This window comes from Papio anubis, unplaced genomic scaffold (genome assembly GCF_008728515.1).
Source record: "Papio anubis isolate 15944 unplaced genomic scaffold, Panubis1.0 scaffold103, whole genome shotgun sequence".
Classification (NCBI taxonomy): domain Eukaryota; kingdom Metazoa; phylum Chordata; class Mammalia; order Primates; family Cercopithecidae; genus Papio; species Papio anubis.
This window is the reverse complement of record NW_022159423.1, coordinates 226,713-251,414: the sequence shown is the minus strand read 5'-3', so window position 1 is coordinate 251,414 and position 24,702 is coordinate 226,713. Positions and strand designations below refer to the sequence as shown.

At 40.7% G+C, this 24,702-nt stretch overlaps 1 protein-coding gene across 2 annotated transcripts in view; it reads left to right on the top strand.

Annotated features, from left to right (window-relative positions):
* The first annotated feature begins 7,094 nt into the window (after positions 1 to 7,094).
* Positions 7,095 to 24,702, top strand: part of LOC101019298 (zinc finger protein 280D) — a 244,249-nt gene continuing 226,641 nt past the window's right edge. For both annotated transcript variants that reach the window (XM_031661177.1, XM_031661174.1), the window contains exon 1: positions 7,095 to 7,242. The gene's annotated coding sequence lies outside the window, so the exon portion shown is untranslated. The remainder of the gene's footprint in view (positions 7,243 to 24,702) is intronic.

Genomic DNA, 24,702 nt, shown 5'->3' with positions numbered 1-24,702 from the left:
TCACAATCATGGTGGAAGGCAAAGGAGGAGTAAAGGCACGTCTTACGTGGTGGCAGGCAAGACAGCGTGTGCAGGGGAACTGCCCTTTATAAAACCATTTGATCTCATGAGACTTATTTACTATCATAAGAACAGCATAGGAAAAACCTGCCCCATGATTCAGTTACCTCCCATTGGTTCCCTCCCATGATATGTGGGGATTATAGGAGCTACAACTCAAGATGAGATTCAGTGGGGACACAACCAAACCAGGATCTGAGATTCTGGAAAGGATCTGAGATTCTGCATTTCTTTCTTTCTTTCTTTTTTTTTTTTTTGAGACGGAGTCTTGCTCTGTTGCCTAGGCTGGAGTGCAGTGGCACGATCTTGGCTCACTGCAAGCTCCGCCTCCCAGGTTCACGTCATTTTCCTGCCTCAGCCTCCCGAGTAGCTGGGACTACAGGCACCCACCACCACACCTGGCTAATTTTTTGCATTTTTTAGTAGAGACGGGGTTTCACCGAGTTAGCCAGGATGGTATTGATCTCCTGACCTCGTGATCCACCCACCTCGGCCTCCCAAAGTGCTGGGATTACAGGCGTGAGCCACTGCGCCCAGCCTGAGATTCTGCATTTCTAACGAGCTTCCGTTTGATATTGATGCTGCTGCTCCATGGACCACTCTGCAATGCTGTAGTGGATATCTGTTTTGGGGGGAATTTTTGTTTTTGTTTATGTTTTCCCAGCTGCCCAGCATCTGAACTGTCTAAGCTTGGAGAATGCACTGGTATGTGAGTCTTAGAAGGAAGTAAAGCCTGATTCTCACTTTCTAGAAAGTGATAGAAGTTGAAACATAGTCACTTCACCATCCTCCCCTGCAACTTGGATTCAGGTGCATGAGCTACCCTCCTCTAATCAGAAGCACCTGCATGACTTTGAGTCAGGAACTAATAACACAAAGGAGCAAGGATAGCAGTCAGTTCTCTCTCTCTTGCAATGGTGCAGTTGTGGCCAAATTGAGTTCCCAAAGCAGTGGTGTTGGTGCAGAAAGGAGCACAGTCTAACATGTCCAGCAGCATTAGTAATAGTAATCTTCTCACTGGACTGCCTCTGCAGCATTATTTTGGACTTTGGTCTTGGCTGCACCACTTTGAGCTTGGTTCTCAACTCACATAATGATTCTGTGGGCTGTCCAATTCCTTTGCTACCAAATCGTACAGGATTGATTTTTGTTGCTTGAAACTAAAAACCCCAGTGAAGCCAAAGGGTCTGCCAGAAACTAGCTGGCTTGCACAGCCCTTTCAGATGGCAGTATGTTTATGGAATGCCACCTAGGTCACCACAGCATGATCTTTGCCTCACAGAGTGAGGAGGGTTCACAGAGAGAGGCAAATGCCCTCTAGGTGGAAGGGTACCTATTTCCTGGCATACATTTCTATACCTCCTCTGAAGAGGAGGTTTCCGACAATCACTGCTTTTGGCTTAATAGGACTAGATTTATATGCTAACCCTGTCACCGACTAGTTATGTGAGTTTGGGCAAATTAGCCTCTATGAGCTCCATTTCCTTGGCTGTGAAAGGGAGTTAAGACATGTTTTTATTATTGGATTTTTTCACATTATACATGATTATTTTACAACTTTTTTGAAGTATAATTCACATATCATAAAATTCACTCAAGTGTACAATTCAAATACTTTTAGTAGATTTATTGAGGTGTGCAGCTATTATTATAATCCAATTTAAAAGCATTTTCATCACCCCCAAAAGATCCTTCATGATCATTTATAGTTAATCACCATTCTCACCCCTGGCCCAGGAAACACCAATCTGCCTTCTGTCTCTATATGTTTTCCCTTTCTGGACATTTTATATAAACAGAATAATACAATTATAACTATTTTTTACACTAGCTGTTTCTGCTATACAGACAGTCCCTGATTGACAATGGTTCCACTTAGGATTTTTTGACTTTATGATGGTACAAAAGTGATTTACATTCAGTAGAAATTTTACTGTTGAGTACCCATACAACCATTCTATTTTTCACTTTCAGTACAGTATTCAATAAATTACACAAGATACTTAGCACTTTATTATAAAATAGACATTGTGTTAGACAACTTCCCCCAACTGTAGGCTAGTATAAGTGTTCTGAGCGTGTTTAAGGTAGGCTATGACATTCAGTAGGTGTATTAAATGCATTTGTGATTTATAATATTTTCAACTTAAAATGGGCTTATTGGAATATAATCCCTTCATAAGTGGAGGAGCATCTGTATAGTAAGTTTCCTAAAAGCCTATGTCTCTATATCTAACTGAATTGTTTATCTACAAAAGGCATAGCACAGTGTTTTATATATAGTTAAGTGCTCCAGATAAGAAACAAAACACTGATACTTTTCCTATGAGGTGGTTGTGGTGAAGATTAAATAAATCCATTAGACTTTTGCTACTCCGAGTGGTATCAGCATCACCAGGGAACTGGTTAGACATGTAGTCTCAGGGCCCATCCCAGACTTAGTGAATTAGAATCTGTAGTTTCACAAGATCCTCAGGTGATTCATAGTCTCATAAAAGTTTGAGAAGCACTGTTATATTGTAAGTTTCTTGAGGGCAGGGATTACGTGTGGCACATAGCATGTTCTCAGAATAAATGAATGGTGCCACATAAGAAAGCATTGTGTAAACTTAAGTCTTACATACACAGGACTTTAAGTATAGGACTTTAAGTCCTATGTACACAGGATTGTGAAAGAACAGCAGTGTAGATTTTGGGCTTAACTATAAAATCTTTTAGAGAAAGTTTGGACTGGCACTTACAGTTCTAGTTTACTTATTGAAGCAAGTATATTTATTTTTCTTATATCTGAGTGACAATTCCATAGGAAACCCAGTTTTTGATAGGAAATATAATAGTCCCTTAACTGAAATTGACTTTATAGTGAATTTATTAGCATGACAGTTAATTATGAAACTTCTGAAGATTGACAAAGAAAATTTATTCGGTTCCATTTTCTGTAAGAGATAAGACCTTGATGAACAACTAAGAAGCTGATGTCAGGCTTTAAGGGACAGGATTGGTAGATGTTGTATAGTTATTATCAACCTCTAACAAGGAAAACCCATCTAGTTTTCCACTTACAGTGTTCCAGCTTGAAATGCTTTAATTTATTCATTTAATCATTCTTCAAATCATCAAACATTTATCAAATTTGTCACTCTGTGATGAGTGCTGTGCCAGGACTTTCTGATGGATTGCCAGGTACAATATTCTTGAGGAGTTCCATATCAATACAATGACGATACCTTTTCAACTACATGGGCTAACGATAGGCTTTTTATGATTTATGAATTCACGAATGTTAAAGTCTTAAAATGCTATTAAAATTAAACCACATTGGTTATATATTTAGCAAGTCTATTGAAAAGGGTAAAGTTATCTTTTCCAGATAAATCCAATCTATATGGTTAACACTTACAGAATAGGAATTGCTTGTACTTAGGGTTGTTCAAGGAACATAAGAGGGGTATCCTGGCAATTTCCCATTTACACCTACAGGTCCATTTTTTACCCTATTTGTCTTGCATTTTACTGGAAGCTGAACTCTACAGACTGTGCCACACAAGCCCTCTGGTTTCTGGATTGGTCAATAGGAGGTACCAACAGAAGTTTGGAGGATGGGAAGAAAAGAGGACAAGTGTTTATTCCCCAGTCCTTTGCTGGGCCACATTTCGGCAGTGACTGTATTTCTTTATTTATAGTAACAGCCTTTGTCAGGCATCCCTTTCCGAGCTACAGCTCTTACAGGGTTCCACTAATAGCTCCCCTCGCCTGTTCCTTCAAGCTTAAGTTCTCCCATTGTTGCCAGTCCTTAAGTGCTTTACCATTCCTTGTTGGTTCCCTTAACCACTTCCATCGCTCTATAAATTATCCCTTTATTAAGCTCTCGTTACCTTCGTAGAGTGTGCCATCTTTAGTAATAAAAGAAGAGGCCATAAATCAGCTAGTATCTAAGGACTGCCTGCTGAGTTGGCACTGTTAAGACATATAATACATGATCTTGCTCTTGAGACACTTACAGTCAGCCCAGTGAAGGAGATAAAACCAACACATGTGAAGCAATTAGGAAACACTACACATTGGTATCTAATGAGACACTCCGTTTGTTTGCCTCTTACTAACCATTCACCCTTCTTCTGACAACCATCGCCTGATTTTCCTCTTCTGTTACTTCAGTCAATGTCTTTTAGGTGGAGTAAACTTCATTTTCAAAAACATTAATGACATGAATCAGCTCTGAGCTACGGGATTCCTCTAGCCACATGTCCCAATCAGAGCCAATGAAATGTAAGAAGACTATTGCTGGCACCTGTGAGAAGGAGGCATGCACTCTTCCACTGAGATTGCTAACAGTAAGGATTATGTAAACTTGAGCTGTTAGCAGCCACCACATGGAGCCTAAAAATGAAGCCAACACAAGACAGAGTCAAGAGATGAAAAGAAATAGAATTCTAATGACATTGCTTAAGCCCTTGGATCAAACTATGCCTTAAGCTAAATACATAACTAGTTTTTCACTAAAATAGCTCTAACAATTCATAAATTGGTACCAGGAGTGGGGATTAGTAACAGAAAGATCCAGAAATGTTGAAGTAGTTGATTCAGATGAGGCCTCATTGGTATCAGGCTGGGACTTTAATAGCAAAGCAGTAGGTTAAACTGACACCTGTTGTATAGGGGGATTCAGAACATGTGCCTATCAAGGATAAAATGTAAAAGGGCCTGTTGTTAAAAGGTCAGATACTAAAATATATCAACTATTACTTGTTAGTTTTTAGTAATGTCCTATAAGAAAGACTCAAACTTAGGACTGAGATTGATTTATCTAAGGCAGAGAGGAAAAGATATCATTTTGCTACAAGTGAACATTTTTGCTTATAGGCTGCAATAAAAGATGACAGAAACATCAATAATCTGGAGCCATAAAGGGTTGAAAAAGCCCCAAGAGAATGTTAATGTTAATGAAAGCAAGAATGGATAAGATTGGCACTAGGGAGAAGTCTTAATACACTCAGGCCTCTTTCAAGCAATTCCTGCCTGCTGAGAAAGGTAATAGTTATTCAATTCTACTCCCTCCACCACCAGCTCACTCCCTCCCCTTGCATCACTCCCTCCCCTTGCAAACCCAGTGGCTATTGTTTCAAATTGTTATCAGGCAGAAACCAAAATAGAGGCCTTTAAGTTAGAATACCAGGGCCTATTACTAAAAGATAAAAATGCTCAGATGAAAATCTAGATTCAAAGACTGAAGCTTAAAAAAATCCTCTGGCTTTGGAATTCCCCCCCCCCCCCTTGGAATTGGCCAGATGCAAATAGAGTAGAAGTTTACTAAGAATTAAAGAAAACTGGGCCAGGCGCAGTGGCTTACGCCTGTAATCCCAGCACTTTGGGAGGCCGAGGCAGGCAGATCACCTGAGGTCAGGAGTTCAAGACCAGCCTGGCCAACATGGTGAAACCCTGTCTCTATTAAAAATACAAAAATTAGCCAGGTGTGGTGGCACATACCTGTAATCCCAGCTACTCAGGAAGCTGAGGTGGGAGAATCGCTTGAACCCAGGAAGTGGACATTGCATGAACCGAGATCACACCATTGCACTCCAGCCTGGGCAACAAGAGCGAGACTTTGTCTCAAAAAAAAAAAAGAAAAAAAAAGAATTAAAGAAAATTGTACTGTGAGAGAAACCCTAAGTGTGGAGAACAAAGGCTCGGTTACTTAAGCTTAACACAATAGATATTTATTTTTCACTTTTGTAAAGTCCAACATCAGTGCCCCGAAGTAGCAGGTGGTCTTCTACAAAATCATTCAACTACCCAGACTCCTTCTATCTATGGCTGTACTGTTCTCCAGGTCCTTAGAGACCTCTCGGTGCAGCCAGAAGAGGGAAAAAAAGACTGGCAAAGGCATACCTACTACTTAACCAAATTGGCTAGAAGTGGTACACATCACTTTCACTCATATTCCAGCAGAGATAGTCATGTGACTTCAGCAACGTTAACAAGGAGGCTGGGAAATGTAGCCCCTGGCTAGGTAGCTAGTTCTCAGCAACAATTGTATACAACAGAAGAGCTTCACAACTCTTGGATGGTAAAAGCTAATTATCTTTGCCATAGGAAGTGATTTTTCAATTCCTACTAGATCAGGAAGGAGAATGCTGAAGAGGTGTAGTCCCTAAAGGATTCTCCTCCCCATTGTCCGTTACAGACGTAACCATGGAGGAAATAATGAATGAGAGATCCTCCAAAAATAGAACATATGGCAGCCAGATTGGTTGATCAAAGAACTTTCTCCCCTCTCATGTTAGGAAGCCCTTGCTATCCCTGTCTAGTAAGATATGACATATGCTATGTCCATATGAATTGGACACATTTTGTGTTTGTCATTATTCATATTTCCAAATAAGAGTTTTCATTGCAGTTGTTCTTTTTTTCTGTCATTATATATTAAGTATTTTCTAGTTAATTTTATCATATATCCTTAGGTTACTAGGCCATGAAGAACTTTATCAAATTGCTTTATGATAGAGAGGCATGCATATCACCTTACTATCCTGAACTTGGAGTTATTTGTAGGACCTAGATGTGAGTACATTTTGGGTGGTAAAAAAAAATGTCATTACATTGAGTAGCCATAGATATCAGTGAAGGCATATGTAGGGAAAGAATGTTTGGAGACCTCAATAAAATACCAGGGATGTGTGTGTGTCTGCTGTTTCCATTACCCAGTACACATCTGCTCTTTTTCTGATAACCATACCCCTATTTTAAGTCAAATCATCTGTGCCATTCATGTGTTACCGATAGACACAACTCCTGGGATGGGCTTGTGAATCAGTCCAGGTCAATCTGAGCATCTTATTCTTTTGGCAACACTGATTGGCTGACAAAAGAATGGGCGCTTGACCTTTGTTGGTAGTGAGGATGGTCTGGAGCTTCTGGTTGCTCATTTGTGGAATGAATGAAGCAAACAGCAGAGGAGAGCGCTAACATGTGGGGGAGAATCTGAATCTCTCTCTCTCTTTTTTTTTTTTTTTTTTTTTTTGAGACAGAGTCTTGCTCTGTCACCCAGGCTGGAGTGCAATGGTGCGATCTCAAGCTCACTGCAACCTCTGCACAGGTTCAAGTGGAGAATGTGAATCTTGATGATATAGTTGGAACTCTTCAGCCAAGCCATATCTAACAGAACTATCTTCAACTTTTCAGGTATGTGAGAATACATTCCCTTCTCACTTTACACCAATTTGGGTTGGATTTTATGTCACTTGTAACCAATGGATCCTTACTGAATCAAATACTAAGTTATGTGAGGATAGATCCATAAACAAATACATATAGGAATGAGTGAATATAAATATACTTCTGGGGAAAACCTAACTAAAATGGAAGTGGTAGACTGAGGAGTGGTTCACAGGGTAGAAGGGAAATAGACTAGGGAAAGAGCTTGAAATTCAGTCAGGGCCGGGCACAGTGGCTCATGCCTGTAATCCCAGCACTCTGAGAAGCCGGGGCAGGTTGATCACTTGAGCCCAGGAGTTCAAGACTAGCCTGGGCAACATGGCAAAAACCTGTCTCTACAAAAAATAAAAAAAATTGCTGGGTGTGGTGGCACATGCCTGTGGTCCCAGTTACTCAGGAGGCTGAGATGGGAGGTTCACTTGAACACTGAGAGGTAGAGGCTGCAGTGCGCTGTGATCACACCATTGCACTCCAGCCTTTGCACCTAGGCAACAGAGTGAGACCCTGTCTCAAAAAAAAAGAAAAATAAATTCAGTCAGAAGAGTTTAAATTTAACAAAATAGAAAATTTAGCCATAAAGGTGCTGAAGCACAAAGAGATGTGCTAAGAGTGAAGATTCAAAAGAATTATTCTGGCAGGTTAGATTGGAGTAGAGCAAGAAGGAAGTCACAAAGGTTACATAGAAACTGCTCAACTAATCCTAGCTGGCAACATTTAAGGGCTTAGACAGAGACCCTGAAGTAGAGACAGAGGAAGGGATTTGACATGAGGTATTTTAAAGGATAAATCGAAGGCCCTGAGATGACTGGTTAAAAGAAATAAAGGAAGGAATGGGTAAAAAATGACATCTATGTATTCAGCTTGGGTGGCAGAGATAGCAGTGGTATCAATGAGAAAGAAGGGAAGTGATTTTGGAAAGATGAGATTATGAGATTGGTTTTTGGACCTGTCGAAACCGGAAGATGGCAAGATGTCCAATTAAATACGTTGATGAGATAAAGAGGCAAATATACAAGTTGGGGGCAAAAAAGGTAACATTAAAGATAAGGATTTGCACAGAAGAAACCCTTGAATCAATAGTTGTAGATGAGTACAAGAGGGTGAGAGAAAAGCAGAAATAAACACTGCTAGACCGGGAGGAAAAAAAATGGGGTCTCTGAATGAAATGAAATGTAGTGTCTGGTGGAGACACAGGAAGAATGTAGGACACTTTAGTGCATACAAAACTTAGAGAACTTTCAAATGATGTTAAAAGTAAATACCAAGCACGCACATACTCATCACCCCATCTCCAGCCTTATTTCCAATTGTTTTTCTGGCTTACTGCACAGCATTCACACTGGCCTGCTTTCTACTAATTCAAACTCACCAAACTGTCTCTGGCTGCAGAGCCTTTGCACTTGCTCTTCCTTCTGCCCAGAAACTTCTCCCCACCCCCCACAACCCCAGTGTTTGCTTGGCTTTCTACCTCATTTCATCCAGACCTCTGTTTAAACGTAACTTCCGCAAAGAGGCCTTCTTCAATCAACTTATCTAAAATATAAAATAGTGTCCAACTCTCATCTGCATCCTTCTTTGTCCTTCTGCTCTGCTTTTTCTTCATAGCGCTGTTCCCTACATGACATTATACAATTGTGTATGATTGTAAATGTACTATCTCCCCCACTGGAGCAACTGTAATGAGGTTCCAAGAGTGCATTCGTTTTACTCACTGATGTATGTCTGATAAGTAGAACAGAGCCTGGCACAAACAAAGCCTTCAATAAGAGTTTCTTTCATGATGAATGAGTGAAATGCGGTAATTAAGATGAAAAGAAAAAAAATCACAAGAGGTCCGAGTCTAAGTCACAATTCCTAGAACATGCCTGTCATTTCACCCAAAAACTCTGCTTAAGGCTCTCACTCTGGCTGCATCTCCTCAAGGGGAAAGGAATTAAGGGAAGTTTGCTACTGCCAACGCAGGGACTTGGGATACGTTCCTGGATGATAGTGGTAAGAACGCTGTTTTCTCCAGAGTTACTTCGTTAGTAAGAGACATGTCCAATTCCAGACTTCACAGACTTCACTTCCTTCTCCAGCTGAGCTCCAAGTGGAGCTTTGAGAGAAAAACAGAAGAAGGGTGATGGCTGGAAGACTCAAGGCTTCCAAAGTATTCCTCTCCTGAGTATCAGCAACCAGGTGAATCTCACAATGAGTATGACAACTTGGAAGGGGCAAGAGTCACGTGCTTGAGGGGAAAGGGCACCAGGGTGCAATCTCTGTTAATCCTTCTCTATACCCAGCTTCCCGCTGCGGCCTGTACAGAAACAAGCACGCAGGCACTTAAGGGGACAGTGGTTTCACCGCGTCCCTCCCGGCGGCGGCTCCCCACCTTTCCCTCCTCCCCACATGCCCCTCCCAGGCTGCAGGCTCGGCAGCCGACTTCCGCTGATCCGGGCTGGAGGGAGCCCAGAATCCAATTACTCTTCCCTAGGGAGCGCAATCCACCCGTCTGGCCGCAAAGAGCGGAGCCGGGGTCGGAGAGCCGCAGAGGCCGACCCTGCTCCGCCCGCCCCCACTTCCCGCCGCCCCAGCCTCAGGCTCGGCAACCAGGGTGGGGCAAGCAGAGCCACGAAGGGGCGCGCGGCACTGCCGCCGGACTATTTGTCCTTCCGCGCGCGGCCCGGCCGGGCACGGCACGGCGCGGCGCGGCGCGGCGAGAGGTCCGCGGCGCTGCAGCCCCGGCGCCGACGTCGGCCGGGCTGAGTGGCAGGAGATTAGCCAAGGGCTTCCCCCGCCGCGCGTCCTGGCCAATCGGCTCCGCGGGCGGTGCTCGAGGGACGCGCACACGCACTTTCCAGAATCCACGCCTCCCAGCAACAGCCTCCAGCCCCGCGACGCTGCCCTTCCGGCTCCCTCTCTCCGTCGGGCCTGCTCCGGCTGCGGGCCTGGACCCTGGCCTCTGGCCTGTGGGCTTTTGCGTGCTGCTCCCTAAAGTGACAGGGAAACGGGGCAAGAGGTCCAAGGGTTCCGTAGGAGAAGGAGACTTAGTATCTGTGGCTCTCCCACCGTCCCGGCTTCCCTAAGCGACTGGGGAGTGAAGCTCTAGAGATGGATCTTTGGGAGGAAAAAACTGGACCTCCCTTCGGGTTCTTTAGAGTTTAGGTGAAGAACTCTTTCAGTACCATTGAGTGTTCTCTAGTAAGATGATCTTAGACTGATGAGTTTCTCGCTTGCTTTAAAGCTGTGGTCAGAGTACTTCATATATCCTTTCCTTTCTGCATCTGGGGGAAGGAAAAAAAAACAACACTTTTTACACATTGTCAGGCCGCAACGCAACTGACATACATGTTAGAAGGAGATGTTATATTATGCCTTGTGTCCTCTTTTGAATCACATTCTCCTGAGATGTGGCTGACCCTTAGGCCCATGGTGTTCTTGAATGTGATTGACATGCGTGTTTAGCAAGCTAGTGAGAGAGAACCAGGGAAATTGCTATCAAAACAATTACATACAGGGACATCAGAACAAAGGCTTGAGACCACTGGGGAATGAGGGACCATCCCAGTTCTGCAACGGATGCCCTCGGGGTTGGTGGCCAAGTCAGATCTTTGTGTCTTGCTTCTTCGTAGCATACTGAATAGAACTGTCTTCACCACGCTATTTCAGTGTGTTATAAAAATAAGGTGAAAATGTTGAAGGTTTTGTTTCGGGTGGAGGGAAGGTGGTGCCGTTGAAAGGCACTCTCTGAAGGGAAGATTCTGTAAAAGGAAGCCATTTTATCTGCCTACAATTTGGTCATTTCAAAGAAATTCAATATACATGTGTTAAGACTATATGCTGAGTTGTGTGCTATGTGGTCTTCATAAGAGTTATAATCTAGTAAACCCAGCTAACTCCTGCATTCTCAGATGGTTTCCCATGTCTGTGCCAGTTTCCATCCCTAAATTCTGGCCATTTTAATTCCCTATTTCTGCTCAAAGGCTACAAAGCATTGCTAGATACAGGTACAGAACGGTGCTGTGGTGGGAGCTCCCCAGTTGAGTGTAAACTGTGGCTGTAGTCCAGACGTGTGATGTATCTGTGGAACTGATGGCTGTAGAAGCCATTTGACTGGAGCGATTGAGGAGCCTCCTGGGACAGAACAATCTTTGAGGAAGAAGGAGCCAGACACACTGAGCTTGAGCTAGGAACAAAGACAAAGTCTTGGGAAGGGAGAGGTCCTTTTGTATTCAGCCTTGTGTCCTGACCCTTGTCTGAATCCTGTAGGAGTTGGGGAGGAGGAAGAAGATGGAAGGAGGCAGTAAGTGAAAACTGAAATACCTGTCAAACTTTTTAACTTCCAGATTTCACATTCATAACACATGCCCTCACTTCCTCCTTTAGTAGAAAAAAAAAATCAAGGTGTCAACAAAAGTGCAAACAACAGGAAACCTGACTATAGGTGGAAATATGAAAAATATGGAATTTATTATCTCATAAAATAAGTTTGGAGAAAGGTGGTTCCAGTATTGGTTGGTCTAATAACTTAGGGAAGTTGTCCAGGATTGAAGTGGGATTCTTCTTTCTGCTCTTCCATCGTCACATGATAGTAATTTCTCCTGTCATGTCACTTCATGGCTAAACGATAGCGTCTGCTTGTCTTGATGTCAAATACAGTCGGGCATCCAGCAAAGTAGCAAAGTATAGGGATACTATTTCTCTCTCTCCCTCTCTCTCTCTCTCTGCCTCCCTCCCTTCCTCCCTCTCACAGTAAAGGAAGGGAAACCCTTTTTAGAGGCTTCTAGCAGAACTGAGTCCCACTGAGCAGAATTGTGTCACACATGAATCCTAAACTGATTATTTGTAAGGGGGGGTAACACTAATCGTAATCTACTCCTCATGCTGGGGAGAGAAATCACCCTTTGTGAACACATGGAAGGATATAATCAGAACAACATCAAATTTTGCCAGAAAAAAAGTGGCTATGGCTTAAACCCCAACAAGTTCCTTAATTTTTCCTTTCCTCTACCTCAGAATGTTTCTATATCTACTGTTCTTCATCACCTCTAAATTGTTCTCTTTATCCATCCCCTCCCCTCCCCTCCCCTCTCCTTCCCTTCTCTCCCTCCCTTCTCTCCCTTCTCTCTCTCCCTTCTCTCTCCCTCTCTCCCCTGTCTTCTCTTTCTTTCTTTTGGCAAAAGGGTCTGGTTCTGTTGCTCAGGCTGGAGTGCAGTGGTGTGATCATGGCTCACTGCTCACTGCAGCTTCAACCTCCTAGGGTCCAGTGATCCTCTCATCTCAGTCTCTTGAGTAGCTGGGACTATAGGCACAAGCCACTATGCTCAGCTGATGTAAAAAACTTTTTTTTTTGGGCCGGGTGCAGTGGCTCATGCCTGTAATCCTAGCACTTTGGGAGGCCGAGACAGGTGGATCACAAGGTCAGGAGTTCAAGACCAGCCTGGCCAAGATGCTGAAACCCCGTCTGTACTAAAAATACAAAAATTAGCCAGGCGTGGTGGCACACATCTGTAATCCCAGCTACTCAGGAGGCTGAGGCAGGAGAGTCGCTTGAACCCAGGTGGCAGAGGTTGCAGTGAGCCAAGATTGCGCCACTGCACTCCAGCCTGGGCGACAGAGCAAGACTCCATCTCAAAAAAAAAAAAAAAAAAAAAAAAAAGAAATTTCATAGAGACAGGATCTCCTTATATTGTTCAGACTGGTCTCGAAATCCTGGGCTCAAGCGATCCTCCCACCTTGGCCTTCCAAAATACTAGGATTACAGGTGTGAGCCACCACACCCAGCCATATTCTTTCTTTACTACCTCAATAGAGAGGTGAACCAGCTCCATTTCAAGACCTGGCCTTCCATCTGTCTGTCTTCCTAAGATCTTACTCTTCTCCTAGCCCCTCACAGTGGTTAGGGGCTAAAATACATGCAGGCTATTCTACCTGGCACTGTGTTATTAAGAACCAGAGGAGAGCTGAAGCCCCTTTGGTTGTTCCAAGAGAATTCAGATTGAAAACTGCAAGAACATATCCAGATCTTATTGGGTGGGATTGGGGAGGATGCGGGGAGATGGGAAAGGGCATACTTTATCCTTTTCTCCCTTGGTTCTATACCTGGGGCTTCTCCATTGGCTCAGCAATGTGGGAGTTCCATTGGCTGAATTGGGAGAGGGTGAAAGGGAAGCAATATGGGAGTCCTTGTCCCCTGGAGATTGAGTCCGACCTCTATTTCTTTGAATCACATCCTGGAAGAACTCTGATAATGGCTTGGCTTGAACCTGAAATGTGTTCCATTTTTTCCTTATACTCATATTTACTCATTTCTTTCATTTAACAAATATTACCTGTTGACTGTTTTCCAAGTACTGTGCTATGTGCTAGGGAGACATTGCTGAGTAAGCCAAAGTGGAGTTTACTCTCTGCTGGGGGAACTCTGTTTCTCCACCAGGCTTGGCTTGAAATTCCAGGTTATCTCACAGGACTAGAATAAAAAGTAAACCTAAAAGCAAGACTGAGTCATTAACTCTATGCAGCATAACCTGTGTTTTAATCCTTCACAAACAACTACCATTATTAGTACAAATTATTTTGGTTTTTACACAGCTCATAATGTTTCATATCTTTTCACTGAGGCCATTGTTTCAAACAATTACAGTTTCCAACAAGATAAACACCATGTAGGGCAATGCACTTGTGGTACAATATGCTTTATTAATAACATGGCTTGTCAGCTGAGCAGGCGAGGCTATGGATGGATGATTACAGCAGAAATGGAGTCTGTATCTGATGCAAGTGTATGTATCATCCGAGTTGTTACCCTATCTCTGCTCACAGTCAGGAACCTGTCAGATCTTATTCAGCAGAATGGTTTGTAGATGCATTGAAAGGAGATAAAAATATTTACTGTTACCTACCTTCCTTTGGCTACACTTGCCTGAGGATGTAGAGTAAAATAAAATTTGAATTTTTTTAACGTTTCAAAATTCACCAAGGTTTGTTACATCCACTTTCATTTTTAGTAGAAAGTACATTCTCCAAAAAAGTGCTACACTATATTGAAATATAAAACTGCTTATGTATTTCCTACTAATAGCCGTTCTGCTTCAGATGGTATCATGGACCCTTGGTGTCTAATTTATCTTGACAGCATCTGAAGTGGAAGTAAACCAATTCGGACTGCAGGTTCTGAAACGTAAGTCAGAGAAGGTGCATGTAGTAGAAGTGAAATGAGAGCATTTAAATGAAATATTAACCCAAGTCAGTCTGAATGAATTCCCCTAGCACCTTGGTCCACGAAAGAAGCTGTAACCATTTTAATCAGTTGCCCCACTTATGACCAAGTGCATCACCCTAAGAAGTCAGTTAATTCATCTCTGTGTTTTTGTGCTCTTATTTTTACAAGGTTAAAATCTCTAGTGCCCCTGTACTTGGAATTCAGGAGAAAAGAGAGTTATACTCTTTCTGAAATGTAGCTGATAATTATCAATCAGTTATCAACAGGAATTTATTGAGCCCCACACCTACCCATCATTATATACCCAGGAACTAGCAAGCACCTTACACATAAATGCTAAAGAAATCTTTATTGCGTGAGTGAATGAGAAAATAAATCAATAAGTCACCTACTGTGTACCAGATTCTATAGTATAACAGACATGAAATACATTCCTACCTTTGAGGAACTAATCATCTATTGAAATGAGATACATATAAATACAAATGTACTTAACAATTAAAGTATTAAATGCGAAATAAATGTTATACTCCATCATCTTCAAAGTAGAATTTCCAAATTCTCAGTGCTGTGAATTCTTTCCTAAAGTTGCCCCATTGCTTACGGTTTTGTTGCATAAAAGTGTTAGAAGATGTTTAATCAAATACTTCTAAATATAGAAATGTTTCATTAGGAAAATATTCTGTAGGGTTTATGTTCTTTTTATATTTTAATTAAAGTGTGACATTGACATTCATACAGTAAAATGCACAAACCATTACCCAAATAAAAATATAGAACCAGAAGTCCTTTCCCCCATGACCTTTCTCAGTTAATTCCCTTCTTCCCCCGACCCCCATAGGTAACCATTATTCTGACTTCCTCCATAGAGCAGTGTAGCCTGTTCTTGAAAGTTGTATAAATGGAACTACACAGTATGTTCTCCTTTGTGCCTGGCTTCTTTTGTCTAACATTGTACCTGTATGATGCATCCATTAGCAGTTCATTATTTTTAATTGTTGCAAAAATGTTATTTTCAAAGTGGTCTATGGACCTCTTAGGGTTCATGAGAATTTTCAGGGGAGACTCTATGAGTAAAAATTATTTGGATAATAATTTAGGATTTTATTTATGTATTTATATTTATATTTTATTTTATTTTACTTTATTTACTTTTTGCTCTGTCGCCCAGGCTGGAGTGCAGTGGTGCCAACTCAGTTCACCACAACCTCCATCTTCCAAGTGCAAGCTATTCTCCTGCCTCGGCCTCCCGATTATCTTGGATTACAGGCATCTGCTACCACGCCTGTCTAATTTTTGTATTTTCAGTAGAGACAGGGTTTGACCATGTTAGTCAGGCCGATCTCGAACTCCTGACCTCAGGTGATCTGCCAGCCTCGGCCTCCCAAAGTGCTGGGATTACAGGTGTGAGCCACTGCGCCTGGCCAGATTTTATTTATTTACTTTTTTCAGTGCATTGAGGTCTAAAAGCAATGATGGTTAAAAGTGCTGGCATATTAGCACGAATATTTTCTTTCCTTAGGTTTATACTTTTTGTGTCCTCTCTGGAATATCTTTGTCTAACCCAAAGACACAAATATGTACTCCCATGTTCTTTCTCTATAAGTTTTATAGTTTTAGGTTTTACATGTAGGACAATGATCCATTTCAAGTTAATTTTTACATATGGTGTGATTTTAGAGTATAAACAGTCTTTTTTTTTTAAATTTTGGAGGGGATGTCCACTAAAATTGTTCCAGCACGACTTACTAAAAAGGCTACTGTTTCTTCCTCTCACCATTGAATTACCTTGGCACGTGTGTCAAAACTCAGTTGACCATATGGGTCTATTTCTAGACTTTGCAGCCTGCATGATTAATCTGTATATCTATCCTTTTGCCAATGGCACAATTTGGGGAGAATTGTTATGTTAATAATATTGAATCTTTTGGTCCATAAACATGGTATATATCTCAACATATTTGTATATTATTTTATTTCAATGTAAATATCTTTTGTTAGATTTATTTAACATTATTTTATATTTTTGGTATTATTGTAAAGGGAATTGCTCCTTAAATTAAATTTTTCAGTAGTTTGCTGTTAGTATATAAGCATATACATTTTAATGTTTGCCTTACATAGATTTTTATATATTAACCCAGTATCCTGTGACCTTGGGAAATTCACTTATGGATTCTAGTAATTGTTTTCTAGATTCCCTGGGATTTTTGCATTAAAAATCATATAATTTGCAAATCGGGACAGTTTTACTTCTTCCCTTTTGATCTTCTTTGCATTTATTTTTTTTCCTTCTTATAATGGTTAAGACCTCCAATACGATGTCGAAGAGAATTTTAGAATAGTGGTCATGGTATCTTTGCCTTGTTCCTATTCTGGGGGAAGATAATTCAGCCTTTCATCATTAATTATATTGTACTTATTTTATAGATGCCCTCTATTCATTTGAGGAAGTTCCCTACTATTTCTGATTTGCCGTAAGTTTTTATCAAGAATCAATGTTGAATTTTTGTGAAATGCATTTTCTGTATCTATTGAAGTGATCATATGGGTTTTCTCCTTTTTTTGTTAATATAATGAATTTCATTTATCAATTTTAAAATGTTAAACTAACCTTTCATTCCTGAGATAAGCCCTACTTAATCTTTAAGTGTTACTCTTTTAATATTCTATTGATTTGATTTATTAGTATTTTGTTAAGGATTTTGCCTCTATGTCAGTAAATGATATTGAGCTGTAAAATGTAAATACAATCTTTGTCAGGTTTTGCTATTAAGCTTATGTTACTGTATTAGTTTGTAGGGCTACTATAAAGAAATGCCACAGAGTGAGTGGTCTAAACAATGTAAATTAATTTTCTCACAGTTCAGGAGGCTAGCAGTCCAAGATCAAGGTCTTAGCAGGTTTGGTTTCTCCAGACGTCTCTCTCCTTGGTGTGCAGATGGCTGCCTTTTTGCTGTGTCCTCATGTGGTCTGTTCTCTGTGTACATATGTGCCCCTGGTGTCCTTCCCCTTATAAGGACGCTAGTCATATTGAATTAGGGCCCTACCCTAACAGCCTCGTTTTAACTTAATCAGCTCCGTAAAGACCTTATCTCCAAATACGGTTACAATCCGAGGTGCTAAAGGTTGGAACTTCAGCATACAAAGTTTGAGGAGGCACAATTCAGTCCGTAAAAATTAACCTCGTAAAATTAAGTGGATGGTGTTTTCTCTTCCTCTCTTTTCTGAAAAACATATCCTCCCCTCTTCTCTTTTCTGGAAAACATTTGTGTAACTTTGATGTTTTTACCAGTGAAACCATCTGGCCCTGAAGTTTTCTTTTTGGGGAGGTTTTTCATAACATACTCAATTTGTTTATTAGATATAGGCTTATTCAGATTTTCTGTTTTTTTCTTGTGACTATTTTGGTGCATTGTAATAGTTTAAATGTAATAGTGCATGCTAATAGTTTAAAACCTACAAAACCATTGTATTGTTGAATTTGTTGGCCTAATGTTGTTCTCTTATTATGCATTTGATGTCTTGCTGGGCATGGTGGCTCACACCTGTAATCCCAGCACTGTTGGAGGCCAGGGTGGGAGGATCACTTAAGGCCAGGAGTTTGAGTCCAGCCTGGGCAACATACCAAGACCTTGTCTCTACAAAATGTTTTTAAAATTAGCTGGGTGTGGTGGCATGCTCCTGTAGTTCCAGGCACTTGGCAGGCAAGGTGGGAGAATTACTGGAGCCCAGGAAGTGGAGGCTGTAGTTAGCTATGATTGTGCCACTGCACTCCATCCAGGAAGACAAAGTAAGACCTTATCTCCAAACAAACAAACAAACAAACAAACAGAGCTTTCTCAAACTCTTCTTATTTAAAATGTTATACCTTTTTAAAATAAGAGGGAAAAAAATCAAGATTCATCTGATTATTCTGGATGCTTAACTTTTCCATATAAATTTAACAATTAGTTTGTCAATTTCTACAGATAGTTTGCAATTTTGATTGAGAATGCAGTTAGCCTGTAGATTAGTTTTGTGGAAATTGCCACCTTAACAATTTTACATCTTTAGATCCATGAACACTGTGTGTATCTCCATCTATTTATATCTTCTTCAAATTCTCTTGTCAGTGTATTGCTGTTTTTAGCATACATATCTTGCACAAGTTTGTTGGGTTTATCCCTAAGTATTTTACATTTTTGGTGGCATTAAAAATGGTACTGTTGTCTACATTTCAGTTTCTAGCTGTTAGTTTAATATATTTTTATATATTGACATTATATCCTGTGAACTTTCTAAACCCATTTATTAAATCTAGCAGCTTTTATGTAGATATTTCTGGGATTTTAATGTACATGATATGTTACCTGTGAATAAACACAGTTTTATTTCTTCTTTTTTTTTTTGAGATGGGGTCTTGCTCTGTTGCCCAGGCTGGAGTGCAGTGTTGAGATCTCAGCTCATTGCAATCTCCATCTCCCTGGTTCAAGCAATTCTCCTGCCTCAGCCTCCTGAGTAGCTGGGATTACAGATGCCCACCACCATACCTGGTCAATTTTTGTATTTTTAGTAGAGATGGGGTTTCACCATGTTGGCCAGTCTGGTCTTGAACTCCTGACCTCATGATCTGCACACCTCAGCCTCCCAAAGTGCTAGGATTATAGGCGTGAGCCACCATGCCCGGCCTATTTCTTCTTGTCCAATCTGCATGCCTTTTATTTCTTGTCCTTTTTAAAATTTCTTTTTCTTTTCTTATTGCATTATACTAGATTCTCAAGTAAAAGCAATGAATGAAGACATCTTTGCCTTGTTTTTGGCAATAGGAAGAAAAACATTTAGTCTTTCATCATTAATCATCATATTAAAAATAGGTTTTGCTTCATCTTTCATGAGATTGGGGAATTTCCCTTCTCTTCCTAGGTTGCTGAAATTAGTACATGTCTTTAATATTCTATGTGACGAAATGGGAAGTACATGTGAAGTACTATTGCTGCATACAGAAGTATGACGATTGCCTCAAGAAAGCACTTGTGTGATTGAGTAGTGAAGTGAACTGATTACTTCTTTTTGTGGAACATTATTTTTACTTAAAATAACCAAGGACAAACTATGACTACTTAGACTTAAGTATCTGGCAGATATTTTCTCAAGAAAAAAAGAAAAAAAAAAAAGGTTGTGTTAGACGAGGAAGACAACTGACTATATTTGCTAACATTTGTAACATTTGCATTTTAAACCAAAAATTTGAATTTTGAAAAATGTATATTCACTATCCTGGGGCTTAACATCTTCCCAGTACTTTAAGACTTTTTTGTGGTGGTGATATCAGCAAATGTGATTTTTCTGATGTAAAGAAAAATGTCAACATTTGGAAGATCTATATAATTTAGTGAACCAATTTTTTTTTTTTGAGACGGAGTCTTGCTCTGTCACCCAGGCTGGAGTGCAGTGGTGCAATCTCGGCTCACTGCAACCTCCGCCTCCTGGGTTCAAGCGATTCTCCTGCCTCAGCCTCCCGAGTAGCTGGGATTACAGGTGCCCGCCACCATGCCCAGCTAATTTTTGTACTTTTAGTAGAGACAGGGTTTCCCCACGTTGGCCAAGCTGGTGTTGAACTCCTGACCTCAAGTGATCTGCCTGCCTCGGCCTCCCAAAGTGCTGGGATTTCAGGCACAAGCCACTGTGCCCGGCCTCAGTTGTATTCTATTAAACCAAACTTTAAGAGATTTGCAGGCCAAGACAGGCAGATCACGAGGTCAGGAGATCGAGACCATCCTGGCTAACATGGTGAAACCCCGTCTCTACTAAAAAAATACAAAAAAAACTAGCCGGGCGAGGTGGCGGGCGCCTGTAGTCCCAGCTACTCGGGAGGGTGAGGTAGGAGAATGGCGTGAACCTGGGAGGCGGAGCTTGCAGTGAGCTGAGATCCGGCCACTGCACTCCAGCCTGGGCGACAGAGCGAGACTCCATCTCAAAAAAAAAAAAAGAGATTTGCAAAAGTGCAAAATAATTTTTTTTTGGAATATATAGTTGTACATAAAAATATATGTGTTAAAATGTACTGATTTATTACTGTTATTTTTTTGTTTTGTAAAATATATATAACATACAATTTACCATTTTAACCATTTTTTGGTGTACAGTTGAGTGGCCTTAAGTGCATTCACGTTGTTGTGCCACCATGACCACCATCTACCTATCTCCAGAAATTTTCATCTTCCCAAACTGAAACTGTACCAATTACACCAATTACACAGTAACTCTCCATTCCTCTCTCTCCGGAGCCCCTAGCAACTACAATTCTATTTTCTATCTCTATGAATTTGACTACTCTAGATGCCTCCCTCAAGTGCAATCATACAATGTTTGTCTTTTTGTGTCTGGCTTGTTTTACTTAACATAATGTCTCTAAGATATATTAATGTTGTTACTGTTATTTTTAAATTAAATTAATGAATATAATTTTTTTTTAAATCTCAGTCTTAATTTTTTTTTTTTTTTTTTAAGAGACAGGATCTTGTTCTGTTGCCCAGGTTGGTTCAATGGTGTGATCTAGGCTCGCTGCAACTTTGAACTCCTAGCCTCAAGTGATTCTCTCACCTCAGCCTCCCAAGTAACTAGGGCTGCAGGCACACACCACCATGCCTGGCTAATTAAAAAAAATTTTTTTTTGTAGAGAGAGTGCACAGACTGGTCTCAAACTCCTGGGCTCAAGTGATTCTCCTGCCTCAGCCTCCCAAAGTGCTGGGGATTACAGGCATGTGCCACCACATTTGGCCTAATTTTTTTCTTTTTGAGATGGAGTCTTGGTTTGTGGCCCATGCTGGAGTACGGTGGTATGATCTCAGCTCACCGCAACCTTTGCCTGCGGGGTTCTAGTGATTCTTATGCCTCAGCCTCCTGAGTAGCTGGAATTACAGACTATGAGTAATGCCCAGCTAACTTTTTGCTTTTTTAGTAGATGTGGGGTTTCACCAGGTTGGCCAGGCTGGTTTTGAACTCCTGGCCTCACGCGATCTTGAAGAGATCCCCACCATACTATTTAATGAAGCTGGGGCCAGCTTAGAAATGAACTCTTATGTTAATTTACCCTTCTTTCCTGCCTCATTTGCCTGTTCCGCACTCTTAATGTCCTCAGATTACACCTCTCAATAAAGTGCTGGTCCTTAAATTTGCTTTGACTCTGTTTTCTGGATAACTCAGGCAAAGACAATGCCCAAAACAGTATAGCAAGTGCTTAAGAAGATATTTTATAAATAAACTAAGAAAAAATTTGGCTGTAAATATAGAAATATAAATAGTTTTCCTTTAGTAAATTGAGAATTCATGACAATAGGAGCCCTAAAATTGAGATTAAAAAAAAAAAAAACACAACACTTTCAGCTACGTGTATGACATTGACATTTTTGTAGAATATTTCCTTTTTAAAAATATAATGTTTATTATTTAGGATTTGTCTAATGTTTCCTCATGATTACATTCAAGTTCTGCATATCTAGTGAGAATGCTTCATAAGTGATACTGTGTCTTTCTTAGGGAGTCACATTTACAGGTTCATACATTATGTCTGTAATATCAATTCATCATCTGGCCAAGATTGCTATTCCTTTTTTTTAACACGTGCATTTAAATGTCTCTACTTTTCTCATTTATCATCTCATCATTATTATCCACCTCAAATAATATAGTAGGCCTCATTTTTATTGCCTCCTGTTTCAGCCCCTCACGACTACCAACTAAAAGGTAAAAACCACAGAGGCAAGGATGTCTGCCTGTTGTTTTCAAGGATGTAATATTTTCCAAATGTGTGTACAGTGCCAACCACTTATTTATTGAATGCATGAATGAACAGATGATGATTCAGATTAGTAGATCAGAGAATTTGTGTCCTTTATGACAGAACATTATTTTAATTTTTTTAGAGTCAGGGGATCTCACTATGTTTCCCAGGCTGATCTTGAATGCCAGAGTTCCAGCAATCTTCCCGCCTCGGCCACCCAAAGTATTGGGATTACAGGCATGAGCCACCGTGCCTAGCTGTGCCTAATTTATATATTACATTTTATCATGGATACATATATTTAGGAAAAACATAGTATATATGGGGTTTGGTACTATCCACGGTCTCAGGCATCCACTGGGGGCCTTGGAATGTATCACTCTCAGATAAGGAGGGACTACTACTACAAAATAATAGCTTTACTATTTTTTCCAGTTCTGTGTACATTTGTAATCAACAGTAAGAGAGTTTTAATGTTTTGACAAACATTTAAAGGTCACAGGATAGTCATAATTGTTCCATTGATTATTATTATTATTATTTTTAGGACAGAGTCTTGCTCTGTCACCAGGCAGGAGTGCAGTGGCGTGATCTCAGCCCACTGCAACCTCTGCCTCCCAGATTCAAGCAATTCCCCTGCCTCAGCCTCCCAAGTTGCTGGGATTACAGGCACGTGCCACCATGCCCGGCTAATGTTTTGTATTTTGGTAGAGATGGGGTTTCACCATGTTGACCAAGATTGTCTCCATCTCCTGACCTCGTGATCCACCTGCCTTGGCCTCCCAAAGTGCTGGGATTACAGGCGTGAGCCGCCGTGCCCGGCCTCCATCAATTATTAAGATCACTTTGCACAGTTTCAGCTTGCACTCTCATTTTTATGGTTCTGCACTGCCTGCACTCTCTGCATTCAAGGGAAGGTGCAAGTTAAATGCTTAAAAATGAAAAACAGAATGTTCTTACCATAGACATGATCTGAAAAAAATGAAGAACCACTGACTGGAGATGAATAGCTGTAGATATTAGCCTCCCATTTGGATCAATCCCAAATCTCTATCTCCAGCTTAAGTTTCCAAGTGACTTTCGGGCATTCTACCAGCACTTAGTATGCAATACATCCAAAACTGAACTTCATCCTAACCCTCCCACCTACCAAAAAGTGCCAAGCAACTTGATTCTCTATCATAGAGTATCAGTTAGGATTAGTTTTGATGGCTAAACAGAGACCTAAAATAACAGTAGCTTAAACAAAGTAAAGATTAATTTTTCTATCAAAATAAAACTCTAGGGTTAGGCAACCCAGGGCTAATTCCAGTATAATGAATCACCAATTATTAGGAATCTAGGCCTTTCCTATTTTTTGTTCTATAATCCTTACCATTAAGCTTTTATCTTCAAGTTACTTCGTGGAAACAAACCAGCTGTGGGTGCTCGAACCTTGCTATTCCAGGCAGAAAGAAGAAAGGTAAAGAAAAAGTGCCGCCACGTGCTCTTCGAGATACTTTAGCAAACTCTCACGGATGCCCCATCCCAAAATGTCTGCTTATGTCTTATTAGACAATCCGATCTGTAATGGAGACAGAGAGACGTGGTTTTTAGCTGGGCACGTTGCTATCTTTTATGTTAATACCATATGGGTCAGTTACATAGAAAATGGGTAGAATGAATATTAGGCAAGCAATTAGTGATCTCTTGTCAGACTTCCTTAATGATCCTACGATTCACCTAGTCATCAAGCCAGAGACTTGGGGATTATCTGAGACTCTTCTGTCTCCCTCACTGCCCATATCCAAGGTTAGTTTATTATACTTTCTAAATATCTTTTGCATTTGGAACTCCAGTTTTTCCTTTGATGCTCTATTGCCTAGAATAGTACATGACAGAGATTGTTGATGTTTATAAATGTTTGTAAAATTCTGATTCAATAGCTACTTTTCCTACAACTGGGGGAAGTTATGTCAGTGAACTTTACATCAGAGTCTTCAAATAATATTCAAAGAACATTCCTATTATATTATAAAGTGTAATTTCTGAAGTTCTTTAAGTTACAAAGCAATTTCCTATTCTCCAATACTAGTGGGAATTGAATTAGTTATTCAATTTCAGCAATATGAAACGTACTCCCCTCTCTGATATTTAATGTTTCTTAATTGTATAACTTTGTCTGTTAGTAGCTTCTTTCTCTTACACTCTCTCCTCCAGAAGACCTCTATGGGACTTCCCTCAACCTGCCCCCGCGCGCGCGCGCGCGCACACACACACACACACACACACACACACACACACACACACAGAGTGGTGGCCTCAAGAATCTTGTTCCTTACGAAGTCAAAATGTCAAACATCTCAATGGCAGGTATGAAAAACAGTAACTCTGTCCCTGCTGAGCCACCTGCTGAATATTCCATATGCCAGGTGCTAATTTTAGGAGAAAGAAAGGAAAGTTTAAAAATGTATTCTCTTCT